Genomic DNA, 8,973 nt, shown 5'->3' with positions numbered 1-8,973 from the left:
ATGGGATAGTAAAATAAGATTTTCAAAGCCCCTCCCAGTTTTTTTTCCTCCAATTCTAATCCCAAAGATCTACAAGTAACAGAATGAAGCGGTGGGGGAGGGCAGGGCAAACTGGGATGGGATTGCTGGATTTTTGTTTTTTAGCAGAGTATCTTGCTATTATCCCCAAATTACTCTGGGTGAACTCAGCCACCATTCAATCCCCTGGAAAATGCGGAGTGGAGGTGGAGGCGAGGTGGGGGAAGTGGGGGGTGGGAAATAAAACCCTGAGAGCGAGTTTGATTTATCAGCAACTAGCCCCACCCCATCCACCTGCCCTTCCTCACCTTTGGAAACTATGCTTGGTGCACACATCCCCTTTTGGAATAATCCCTCACAGAATGAAAAATCTTTGTGGATCACATTTGTTTCTACAGAGTTGAAGGTAAAGGTCTAGGGGTAAGATTTTTGTCTATTTGACTTGTTCATTTGAAGATTTGTTTTTATTGACAATTGCCATTTATAATCTCTTTTTAAGGCCTTCAAAAGAAGAGAAGGTCTGGGGGGAAGTGATGAGGAAAAGAGACCAAGCTCTGCAAAGAGGTATATGTGCAATTATGTGTTTCTTCTATATGTGAAGCTAAGACGACTGGGGAAGAGGGCATTTGGGATCAGGTGATCTGCCTTATGTCAGTGATATTTCTCTTGATCCTATTTATCTTTTCTGTTTTTTCTTCCTATAAGTCTCACACTGCTCTCAAGGGGGAAGGGAGGGAGACTAAATATGACTCATCGTAACCATATAACAGTGACCCAAGGAAAGTAAAAGATTCTGAAGGAAAAGGGGCAAGTCCGGATCTGTGATTTTGTCATGTAAAAGCTAGCATTTATATATAGCACGTATTATGTGCCCTGCACTAATCTCAAACCTAGGGTCTAATTTAAATTCTGTGGGGGATTCCTTTTTAGGGGCAGGGCAATGTTCTATTTTCTCTATAATTTATAATCTCAGAGAATTGCCTGGGACCCTACAAGATTAAATGACTTGCCCTGATCACATGGTAAGTGTTTGATTTTGGTAGATTTTGGACCCAGATCTTCCTAATGCTAAGGTCAACTCTCTATCCACTGGGCCATGCTGCCTGTTTTGACTCTTGAGGTTGATTTGGCTTTTCCATCAGCTGCTACTTTGTTCTACATTAAGCATTGCAAAGATCACTGGATTTGGAATCAGAAGGATGTATCAACTGCCAGACTCCTCCATCACTATCTGGGTGACTTTGGCAAATCATTTTTACTGTTTAATGGACTCAGTGTCCTCATGTGGAAAATGAAGGGATTATTTAGATTGGACCGGCAGCATCAAACATAGTTTATGCTTCCAGCAACATGGCTGAGTGCTACTCAACTAGATTAAAATATAAATAGGAAATACTTAGCAAAATACATTAAAATAGAATAAATGTGAGCTTCACAGCAACCTGTAAGGTAAGTTCTAATCTATTAAATTAGAGGAACATAGGATAGTTTACCTCTCAGACCTGTGGAAGGGGAAGGTCTTTATGACCAAAGCAGAACTAGAGATCATTACTGATCACAAAATAGAAAATTTCGATTATACCAAACTGAAAAGTTTTTGTACAAACAAAACTAATGCAGACAAGATTAGAAGGAAGCAATAAACTGGGAAAATATTTTTACAGTCAAAGGTTCTGATAAAGGCCTCATTTCCAAAATATATAGAGAATTAACTCTAATTTATAAAAAATCAAGCCATTCTCCAATTGAAAAATGGTCAAAGGATATGAACAGACAATTCTCAGATGAAGAAATTGAAACTATTTCTAGTCATATGAAAAGATGCTCCAAGTCATTATTAATCAGAGAAATGCAAATTAAGACAACTCTAAGATACCACTACACACCTGTCAGATTGGCTAAGATGACAGGAAAAAATAATGATGATTGATAAAGGGGATGCGGGAAAACTGGGACATTGATGCATTGTTGGTGGAGTTGTGAACGAATCCAACCATTTTGGAGAGTAGTTTGGAACTATGCTCAAAAAGTTATCAAACTGTGCATACCCTTTGATCCAGCAGTGTTACTACTGGACTATATCCCAAAGAGATTGTAAAGAAGGAAAGGGACCTGTATGTGCACGAATGTTTGTGGCAGCCCTTTTGTAGTGGCTAAAAACTGAAACTGAATGGATGTCCATCAGTTGGAGAATGGTTGAATAAATTGTGGTATATGAAAATTATGGAATATTACTGTTCTGTAAGAAATGACCAACAGGATAATTTCAGAAAGGCCTGGAGAGACTTACATGAACTGATGCTGAGTGAAATGAGCAGGACCAGGAGATCATTATATACTTCAACAACAATACTATATGATGACCAGTTCTGATGGATCAGGCCATCCTCAGCAACGAGATCAACCAAATCATTTCTAATGGAGCAATAATGAACTGAACCAGCTACGCCCAGAGAAAGAACTCTGGGAGATGACTAAAACCATTACATTGAATTCCCAATCCCTATATTTATGCCCACCTGCATTTTTGATTTCCTTCACAAGCTAATTGTACAATATCTCAGAGTCTGATTCTTTTTCTACAGCAAAATAACGTTTTAGTCAGGTATACTTATTGTGTATCTAATTTATATTTTAATGTATTTAACATCTACTGGTCATCCTGCCATCTAGGGAGGGGTGGGGGTAAGAGGTGAAAAATTGGAACAAGAGGTTTGGCAATTGTTAATGCTGTAAAGTTACCCATGTATATATCCTGTAAATAAAAGGCTATTAAAAAAAAAGTTCTAATCTATTTTACAGATGAGGAAACCAAGGTAGAGAAAAGTTGAAGTGATGTGCTCAAGTGTCAGGCAGGATTTGAACTCAGATCTTCCTGACTCATGCATTCTATTCACTGTGCTACCTAGCTATCCTTATCAATTTACTACTTATTTTTGCTGACAATTATATACAAATATATATATTTAATTCTCACCAGAGAAGCAGACATTATATTTCAATGCCTCATTTTACTAATAAGGACACTGAGACTTAAATAATTGTTTTCAATCTATCTTAATAGTATTTTTTTTCCAATTACATGGAAAGACAATTTTTAACTTTCATTTCCTCTTCTATTAGTCAAGATTATTTTAAAATAATAATAGCCAATATTTGGAGAGCATTTTAGTTTATAGAGTGCTTTATAATCATCTCATTTATCTCCATACCCTCCCTAGTAGGTGCTATTATCATCCCTATTTTACAGATGAGGAAACTGAGATAGACAGGTTAAGTTATTTGTCCAGAATCAGACAGCTAGTAAGTATCTGAGGGATGCTTTGCATTCAGGTCTTCTTTACTCCAGATGTAGCACTCTATCCACATGGATACCTTCCTCAGTAACTTGCTTATGATAAGTATCAGAAACAGGAATAAAAGCCAAATCCCTTCTGATTATTAAATTGAGAACTTTATTCACTGCCTACCACTTCTTCAGTCTTGTGCTATGTGTGCCAGTGTGTAGCTACGATTCTAAGGTTTTCTTGCCATACTCACTGTTATCCGTAGTAAATCATCCTGAAATATTTCTTATTGTGATTGCTTTCATCACAGTGTTCACACTCCCACATCCTTGCTACTCAACAACAACACTTTAGAACCTGGTTGGTTTGCTTTATTCAATTATCACATATTTTTTACTTTGTGAAAATCTGACCTAAATAGAATGTTTGATGAAGCATCATGCCAAAACTTGTGCTATAGGAAGGCTATTTGTGTTCATTTTTATTTCCTTTATGACAGCTATATTAAAGAATATTTGGATTGTGCCTTAACTGAAGGAGTTAATTTGTGTAGCTAGGCAGAAATTACAGTGTTTATTGAATCTTGGAACCAATTTTTTTTAGGAAAGAACCTGTGTATCTCCTCAAAAAAAGTAGGGGCAATCCCCTATACTCTAATGATAATATAAAGTTTGTCTGGAAGGGACAGGAGAGAATAAGCATTTATATAATGGTTATTAACCTTCAGGCACAAGTGCTAAGTGCTTTACCCAAATATTACCTCATTTGATCCTCACAACAACCATGGGAGGTAAACACTGTTAATATCCCCATTTTACGACTGAGAAAATAGAGAGACAAACCAAAATTATGTGCCTTGCCCAAAGTGTCTCTGCTAGTGTCAGAGACAGGATTTGAACATTTTGTCTGTGGATCTGGTACTCTATCTACTGCTCAAAGCTCTCTTCTAGCTCTTACAATCAGTGTCCTTATTTAATTTAATTCTGTAATAAAAATAAGGTATTTAGTTCCTTATTGAAAATTTCAATTAACTTTAAGGATGGCAGAAGAATTTAGTGGTGCGGAAACAGAGCTGGCAATGGCAACTTAGGGATGAATCTTAAACTTTATAATATCAAGAAGCAATAGCATAGAAGATAAAGCATTGATATTGAAGCCAGGAAGATTTGGGTCCAAATCCCAACTGTGACACATACCAGTCATGAAATTCTCAGCAAATCACTTAATCTCTCTCAGGGTAGTGGGCAAGCAAAATTAGATATACTATGGAAAAGGGGCCCCCCTGCTTGGGCACAAATGTGTTAATGCATTGGGGGTTCCTGATAGCAATGAAATTGTAGGGCCAGACTCAATTCTTCATAATATTAAGAAGGTAAAACTCACCTGGTGAAGAAGAGGTTTTCAGTTACATTTCTCTGGCTTCCTTCCAAAACCCAGGACTTGGAGCCATATCAGAAAGTGAGAGATTTGCCAAGATTTAAAAGAGATGAGTTTTTGTGATTTTGTCTACTGGGTAGACAAATGAAAAGTCTGGTTTCTGAGTCACTGGAATAAGAGAGGGCTATGAGGGACCCTGGAAAGACAACTAAGCCTAACTGGCACGAGGGAGCACCTTGCATGTTAGTAGGATAACTATCACTCTTTCTATAGAGTTGAGCCCACAGGAGTGAGAAGACAAGAGAGCTATCCATGCTGATAGCCAGTTTGTGGAAGCTAGCATGACTGGAAAGGCAATCCATCTACTTTTCTCATTGAGCTACTGATTGCAATATATGGAGGGAGACAAAATGCACCATTTTAAAAGCAAACTGTGATTAAAATGACTACCTTGTTTCTTTAGAAAGAGTTTTCTAGCCATACCACTGGTCTAGTTGAATAAGTAAGTGATACAACAAATTGTTGAGTCTCCCATTACTGAAAATCTAGTATAGCAGAACAATACCTCATTGTTCCAGTTACCAGTATCCTGCTGATTTGCCTTATACTTTAAGGGGTGTGAAAAGCCAGCATTATCCAAATTTGTACTGGAGTGGGAATGGGGGGAAGAAGGGTTTGCTGCATAGCGTACTAGTAAATTTCTTTTTCTTTCCATTTGGCTACTCATTTTATTTGACTGGTAGATTAGAGAACCTATTTATTAGAAAGTGAGATTTTCCATGGACTCTTTCTAGGAACTCAGACTAATAAATCTGTCCCCCTCCCAACAAATGCTGGTGGTAGCCAAGCTGGGAGAATGAAGCCAAGAAGCTGTTTTGAGCTTTCCCAGTTTCCCCTGAAAACCATATGAAACCAAGCATCTGAATGGCATCTGGAACAACAGAGGCAACAAAGAGATGGAATGAAACAATTTTTCAGCTCAAGAGGAGTTATTCAAGAAAGATCAGTCTTACTGGAGTGAAAGGGATGCTCAACCCATTTCAGATGGTATCTAGAAAAGTCAGTGGGAGAATCTTAGTCACAGCAGATCAATAACTAAGACCCTGGATCCTGACTCAGTAAAATAGTAGCAAAGCAGATCAGTGGGGCAATCTCCAGTCCTAGTTCAGAAGACAAATTGCCAGCCTAGGCAACAATAGATGGCACTAGATCAAACTATTTTAGTGCTGGGAACAAAACACAAGGGGGCTTCTGTGATGAAAGCCAAGGCTCAAAGCTGCACAAGAAGCTTGGGACAGTGACCCTTGTTCCCCAGAGCAAAACTCTACTTTAAAAGTCATGAAATAGTCAGGGAAGGAAAAATGGGGGAAAGAAAGAGATGGGGAGAGAGGAAGGGAGAAAGGAAGGAAGAAAATGAGCAAGAAACAAAAAAGAACCTTGACCATAGAAAGCTGATATGGTGACAGGAAAGACCAAAACACCTCAAAAGAAGACAAAATTCCCACACATAAAATCTCAAAGGGGAATATAAATTGGTCTCAAACCCAAAGAGCCTTCTTGGAAGAGCACAAAGGATTTTAAAAGTCAAATAAGATAGGTAGAAAAAATGGGAAAAGACATGAGAAATATGCAAACAGTTAACAATTTGGAAAAGGAAGGGAAAAAAATTGATTGAAGAAAACAATTCCTTAAAAAATTAAAATTGACCAAATGCAAAAAAAAAAAATCCATTGAAGAAAACAAGATCTTTAAAAGTAGACAATCAAATAGAAAAGGAGATACAAAAGGTAACTGAAGAAAAATCACACATTAAAAACTACAACTGGGCCAATGGAAGCTAATGACTATGAGACATCAAGAATCACTCAAACAAACTAAACAGAATGAAAAAATGGAAGAAAATATAAAATTACCTCATTAGAAAAGCAACTGGCCTGGAAAATCCAAGAGAGACAATTTAAAAATTATTACACTACGTGAAATCCATGACCAAAAAAAGAGCCCGGATAGCATTCTTCAACAGATCATCAAGGAAAACTGCCCTTATATAAAGAACCAGAAAATGAAATTGTCTTTGAAAAAATCCATCACCTCTGGAAAGAAATCCCAAAAGGAAAACTCCAGAAAATTCACTACAAAACTCCAGAACTATAATCACAACCTTGTGTCAGATTGCCACAAGACAAAAAAGGAGCCATGGTCAATATTACCCAGGATTTGACAGCATGTACAATAAAGGATCAGAAGGCCTGGAATATCATATTCCAGAAGGTAAAGAACTTGGGATTATAACCAATCTAATTATAACCAAAAAGCAATTATCCAGTGAGATTAAGCATCATCTCTCATAGGAGGAGGTGGATCTTCTTCTTCTTTTTCTATTTTTTGCTGAGACAGTTGGAGTTAAGTCACTTGCCCAGGGTCACACAGCTAGGAAGTGTTAAGTGTCTGAGACCAAATCTGAACTCAGGTCCTCCTGACTTCAGGGCCGGTACTCTACCCACTGCACCATCTAGCTGCCCCGAGAAGATAGCTTTTCAATGAAGTAGGAGACTTTCAATCATTTCCATTGAAAAGACCAGAGCTAAACAGAAAAACTATAAACACACGACTCAAGAGAAGCACAAAAAGGTAAATAGGAAAGGGGAGGGAAAAAAAAACATTTAAAGGTTAAACTGTTTACATCCTTACCTGGAAATAAAATGTGTAACTCTTGAGAACTGTATTTTTTATTAGAGCAGTTAGAGGGGGCATATATAGAGAGGTATAAATTGACTCTGATGTGATGATATCAAAGAAAAAGACATTAACAAGTGGAAAAAGGATTGTACTGGGAGAAGAAATGATGGTAAAATGGGGTAAATTAAATCACTTGAAGAGGCACAAAAGACCTATTATAGTAGAGGGAAAGAAAGTGTGTGTGGGGGGTGACCATTGTCTAAAGTTTAATCTCATGAGTTTTGGCTCAAAGAGGGAATAACATACACTCAGTTGGGCATAGAAATTTATCTTACTATATAGGAAAGTAAGAGGAGAAAGAGGAAAGAAAAGGGAGGAGTTGGATAGAGGGAGAGCAGAAACACTAGGAGAAAGGGATAAGAAAAGGGAGGAGGGGTGATAGAAGGTAGGATAGGTTGAGGGAAGAGTTGTTCAGAAACTAAACAATTGTTCTCCAGCTCACCTGATTATACATATTGACACAAGATCAGGGAAGTGAGAAGTCCAGATTGTTGAAATCTGGTGGTCTCCTTGCAAAATGAAGTCATCAATTCAAACTATCAATTTTAGTGGATTTGGTGATCAGCCAAGTGTAATATTCTGTAATGTTCTCTGGGAGCAGGTTTCTTGGGGGGCTTCTGGAGGCAGTTTTCCTTTCAGTTCTGTAATCTTAAGTGCAGCCAGGGATTAAAGTCCAAATCTGTTATTGTCTTGTCTTGAAAGTCTTGTCTCCTTCACTTGGGGTTCTCCTAGTTTTTTTGGAAGCTTATCTCTCTCCTTGGTTCCAAGAACTTGAGCTGCCGCCTGCCTTCTCTGGCTTCTGAATCTCCTGGACTGACTCCTGGCCAAAGCTCCGAGAGCTTGTAGTGGGCTTGTCTTTCTGGCCTTGAGAGCTCCTCCTTATATGTTCCACACTGAGTATACACCAATCATTATATCACTAGGAAACCATCATTTGTTATAGGATTAAATCAAGGATAAACTAGATTTAACCATTGTCTTCTCAATTCCACTTAGTACCTTGTTTCAAGTTCTCGCCCATAACATCTCCTTGTAGGATTAAATCAATCTTACTGAACTATGCTAAATTAGATAACTAGTGTCTCTATTCCACTGACTTAGCACCTTGTTTCAAGTTCTGGCCCATATCAGCCAAGCACAATTCTAGAGAATTCAGGATTCATGCTATCATATCCTAATGGGGACATGCTGAATTCAAAATTCAAAATGAGACATTTTAAAATATAGCCAGTATGAAGACTTAATTTGCTTGATTATGCATATTTATTACTAGGGTCATGTTTTTCTTTTCTTTTTCTATTAGTAGGGAGATGTGAGAGAGAAAATATATGCCTGTTAATTGAAAATCGAGCTGTTAATGGGCCAGATGGAGATGGCTGACTTTTTACCAGAGCTATGAGAAAATGCTTAATAAATATTTGTTGACATTTGCATTCATGTCCCCATTACCTAGCCCAGTACTAGCACATAATAGGTACTGAATAAATGCAAATGTAAATTTTTCTTGGTGTTCCTGAAATCACAATATTTTGTTGTCCTTGTAACTACTGCA

Source organism: Sarcophilus harrisii, chromosome 5 (genome assembly GCF_902635505.1).
Source record: "Sarcophilus harrisii chromosome 5, mSarHar1.11, whole genome shotgun sequence".
Classification (NCBI taxonomy): Eukaryota; Metazoa; Chordata; class Mammalia; order Dasyuromorphia; family Dasyuridae; genus Sarcophilus; species Sarcophilus harrisii.
This window is presented reverse-complemented; position numbering follows the sequence as displayed.